At 32.7% G+C, this 5000-nt stretch overlaps 1 long non-coding RNA gene across 4 annotated transcripts in view; it reads left to right on the forward strand.

Moving 5' to 3' along the window:
- The window catches only part of LOC137616472 (uncharacterized), a 500855-nt gene that overhangs the window by 434367 nt on the left and 61488 nt on the right, over positions 1-5000 (forward strand). For all 4 annotated transcript variants that reach the window (XR_011039434.1, XR_011039432.1, XR_011039435.1 and 1 more), the window contains one exon: positions 2240-2355. This is a non-coding gene — a long non-coding RNA (uncharacterized lncRNA). The remainder of the gene's footprint in view (positions 1-2239; positions 2356-5000) is intronic.

A 5000-nucleotide genomic window follows, 5' to 3' on the forward strand; every position in this document is an offset into this window, starting at 1 on the left:
AAAATACATTTAAATTATTTCCTGATTTATTGGGACACAAATTTATTATTTTAGAAATATAATAGAGGCGTCAAACAGGAAATCTAGATAGGTCAAGCGAGGATGATGTCTTTATAAAGCCACTTTGCAACCTGTTCTGCATAATTTCAAAATGACATGTTGCTGCTTATGGAGTTTAAAAACTAATGCAAGAGATTGAGATCTTGAAATTGAAGCTGGTCTTTACTGAGAGAGAGAGAGAGAGAGAGAGAGAGAGAGAGAGAGAGAGAGAGAGAGAGAGAGAGAGAGAGAGAGAGAGAGAGGGCGTGTCCTGGGGGTGTCCTACCAAGGGAGTCATGGGTATTTGGCTGTGGGTTCCAGGAGGGATGGGGTGTTGATATGGGGTCGACGATTGTCGAAAAAGGAACGTGTGATTCCATGGTGGTTTATTTCCCCCATAAAACGACTTACTCTCTCTCTAATCCCATGATTTACAGCAAATCATATTAATTACATTATAAGCAAATCCTTCGTGGCCTCGTAAAACCAATTCCAAGACGAACCAGTATATAAGTTCTCATGCAAATTAAGTCCTTTTGTTCACTTTACGTTTCCCTTTGAATTGCGAGGCAGAGAGAGAGAGAGAGAGAGAGAGAGAGAGAGAGAGAGAGAGAGAGAGAGAGAGAGAGAGAGGTTGATCCCCGTTGAGTTTATATCGACTGGATTGGCGGCTGCTCTTGGCATGTTTTGGTGTGTTTTATTATTATTATTATCATCATCATTATTATGTATTTTAGTATTATTTTGCATTATTTGTTGACTTCAACGTAATATTGACTATATAACCTTTGCCATGAGAAAACTCCTTTTTCATGGCTTTCAACCAACTCTTAAATTTTCATGTTTGAAGATACATTTAAATGTCTATTCTTCATAATTTCTTAGATATTCTTTCTTTAATTATTGCTTTACCTTGTTTTACACATTTTTCGTTGTCATTGATATGTATTCCTGTTTTCTACATCATGATTTTATGCATACATATAAACTATATATATAGATATATATATATATATATATATATATATATATATATATATATATATATATATCACATATATATATACATATATATATACATATATATATATATATATATATATATATATTAATTAATTTATGAAATGATAGTAAAATTTTCTTTGCTTTTCCAAATAGTCCAATTTTTAATTTTCAATTCTTAGTAGTGTGAGAACTCGACTTCTTTCTAAATTATGAATTCACATGAAATTGGCAGTGTAGTCCAAGATTTCAACTCTGTAAACACTAAAAAGAATTTAGATATTTTTTTTCTTTTTCATCGTGAAAATTCCTATTTTAACTCTTGATGGCTATTCTAAGAAACATGTAATTCTTGCTGTTTCCATAATGCGTATTTCAAATAAAATTCAAGGGTATGATATCAAATTGATGAGAGTTCCGCTGTCGCAATCAATTAAAAGAAGTTTTGAATTATGTCACTATGATGTACATGAGCATACAGGATTTTGTTTTGAGCAAATAAATCTTAAACGATTTTATGTCACACGAAACATAATAAGGAATGAATAAGAGTGTTAAATTATTTGCACTCTGTTAACCTTACCATTCTTGTATATATGCACTTAGTTCCGATATTTACAAAATCAATCTGATTTCATTTCGCGACTTTACTGTAAATAATTCTGCTTTATCCAATTAATTATTTGATATATTTAGTTTATCTATTACAATTGACTCCCTGTCCCAAGCTCTCTTCTTCACACAGGTTATTTCTGAAATCTCACGATTCAAGTTATTTTACGTTTATTAAGTACCTTAATTCAGTACAGCTGAAACATTATTTACCGTCATGTGAAATTAAGTTTTTCAGTTAACTCTGTCCTTCCGAAGAAAACTTTGGAGATAAGTTTCAAGTTTATATTCAAGATAAGAGACGACTGCTTAAATATATTTCAATTTAAATCTCTCTCTCTCTCTCTCTCTCTCTCTCTCTCTCTCTCTCTCTCTCTCTCTCTCTCTCTCTCTCTTCCTCATTTTCAAGAAATCCTGTGCAAATAGAAATCTCTCTGTACTTTAATCAGTTTTATATGAACCTCTATTTTATTGAAATCCATATTTTGTAGTGTTTCTTTGCATAATATAAAATTCAAAACTTACATATTTTATATTTTAGGAAAAATCTTAACTGAAGGTGGCATTTTTCTTTTAATACTTCCAGATCTGGCATTCGATATCTACTTGGAAGATTTGTGATCGGCTGATTAGAGATCTTATTTGGAAAAAACAATGAAGAGAAATAAAAAACGGGATTACAAATTCTTCCAGTGTTATAAGGTGAAGTGAACCTTATATTTTAAAATTTATTTTTATATGTATATGTATATGTATATATATATATATATATATATATATATATATATATATATATATATATATATATATATATATATATATATATATACACATAAACACATGCAGTATATCTTATGAATATCTAAAGTGTCTTGTTTTATTCATTCAGCTGCATGATTTAATACTAGTCTATTAGAACAAACTTTGATACAAAATATTTATTCGTGAAAATAGTTAATTGGGAATATAAGTGATCGTGCTAAATGAAACCCATTTTTTAAAGTAACAATAAGAAATAGTTTCGTTACATTGTAGATCAATAAATACAAGGTAGGTCTTTAACAATGGCAAAATTTCGCTTATATTAGACTTTCATGATTTTTTTTTCTTATTGTTTAATTAAGAGTGTTACAAGCTTGACTGTAGATTTTTTTTTTTTTTTTTTTAGTATATGTTAGGATGTTTCCATATATAAAAACTTGAGGTCTGGTAATACACATTAATTTATACATATTTATGCCAATGTATTTACCTACGTACACAAGAACCAAGTTGACAGAAGATAAATTTGTTTTAATTTATGTTTGTTTCTTAATACTTCCGTCCACAAAACTTTATATGCCGAATAAAAAATGGTTTCGTTTTCCAAAGTGTGAGAAGAGCCTCCAATTAAGAGGTGTCTGTCGCTTGCCCCATCCTCTGGCGTCTCCAATGGGTAGCAGATAATGGGATAAATCACACTGAACGTTTATGAAAATGTGTTGGTCGAGCTGTGAAAACTTTAGGTTAGGACAAGCATCCAAACGTGGCCCACCCCCCGGTGCCCGCAATGGAGATGTTATACCTATCTCTTGTTCGCAGCCTTGCACTCTGAAACTGCTCGTTATGTGCCATCGAGTTTGTGCGAGGATACATTAGATTTTAATATCTCTTCGTGTCATGTGTCACCTATTCTCAGTTTTTCATTTAGCATATACAATATTTTAGCATAAATACACTGAAATAGATATTTTAATCGGATATATCCTCTGCCGCTAATGAAGTCTTCCAAGCGTTCGAACACAGCTGTCGCCGCCATTAGACGGTATTGACGATGCTGCCATTAATCTCTCGCCACCAACCACTTTCCCGCGCTTTTGTCCGATCCGATACGTCGCCTTAGCCTGTAAGGCTCGGCTTCATTCAACATTAGGCACACATACTTCCAGCCCTAACTAGAATCGTAATTATGCCCAGGACGCTTCGATTCACCTTACATATGTATGTCACAGTGTATGGATGAATTATTTTAGAGAGAACGTGGGTTTTCCTTTCCAATGCATCATTTTTTGTTGTGTCCATAAGGATTCGTCCGGTCACAGATAATCGAATCGGACGAGCTGTATACATACGTCATTTCCCGTCCAAAGAAAGAGCGCCAGCTCACTACTTGCAAACAGCGCACCCTGGCGGAGTTCGGCATTGTATCCCAGTCTGAAAACAAATTTATTAGCCTTTTGAGTGCGTGTAATGTTCAGAGGTGTGGGCAGTCGGCCCCATAATTCTTACCCGCACCATAGACCTTGAGGAACCGCCAATGAAGTTGAAAAGCACCGACCTCCCCCGCTAAAGACGTCGTCTTGCCCATCCTTCATGCTCAACGGGACCTCCCTTGACAAATCTCTTCGAAGTGGGATCATTATTCCCTTCAGATATGATATCGAAGGATGCACTGACGTTGTTTCCCGATGGAATTCCCCATGAAGGATGGATGGCGAGATAGGCACCCCCAGCGGAGTCGCTGTGTCAGTGGCTATGTTCAATTCTGTGTAGAAGAGTCAAGACTTCGTTGGTTCTTTGTGACGGCACCGACCTGCTCCCCAGGAACTGCCATCCAGCCGGGTTCACTAGTCCTGGCCCTATAATTCTACCTTGATAGTATTTATTGGATTTAGATACTTTCAATATATGGCTTCTAAAACACACGCCCAGAAATCTTAATTTGGAATTTGATGAATATGTTGCATTACGCAATGTTCTTTTGTTTAAAGTACAATATATTTGCCGTGGATTAGGAGATGCTAAGTAATCGCTCGCCCGCGCAAACATCAGCTGATGTATTTGTGTGCTATGCTATTTTATTTGCTTAACTTCGGTAGTAGTAGAAAAAGCATTCATCAACCCATTAAATAGTGTACTTCACTTTACTATATTCATCCGTATTAAGTTTCACTCGAGGTGTATATATATATATATGTATATATATAATTATATATATATATATATATATATATATATATATATATATATATATGTATATATGTATATGTATATATATAATTATATATATATACATATATATATATATATAATTATATATATATATATGTATATATATAATTATATATATATATATATATATATATATATATATATACTGCATATATATATATATATATATATATATATATATACATATATATATACATATATATATATATATATATATATATATATATATATATTATATTATTATTTATTTGTACGTAGCTTACTGAACAAATTCGTTCATTTTTATCGCTTGCTTGCTTCAAATTTCAGATGTACTTCTACAAAAATGTGACAATAGAGACTAAAAGGTTAAGCAA

Source organism: Palaemon carinicauda, chromosome 22 (assembly GCF_036898095.1).
Source record: "Palaemon carinicauda isolate YSFRI2023 chromosome 22, ASM3689809v2, whole genome shotgun sequence".
In the NCBI taxonomy this organism is placed as follows: Eukaryota; Metazoa; Arthropoda; class Malacostraca; order Decapoda; family Palaemonidae; genus Palaemon; species Palaemon carinicauda.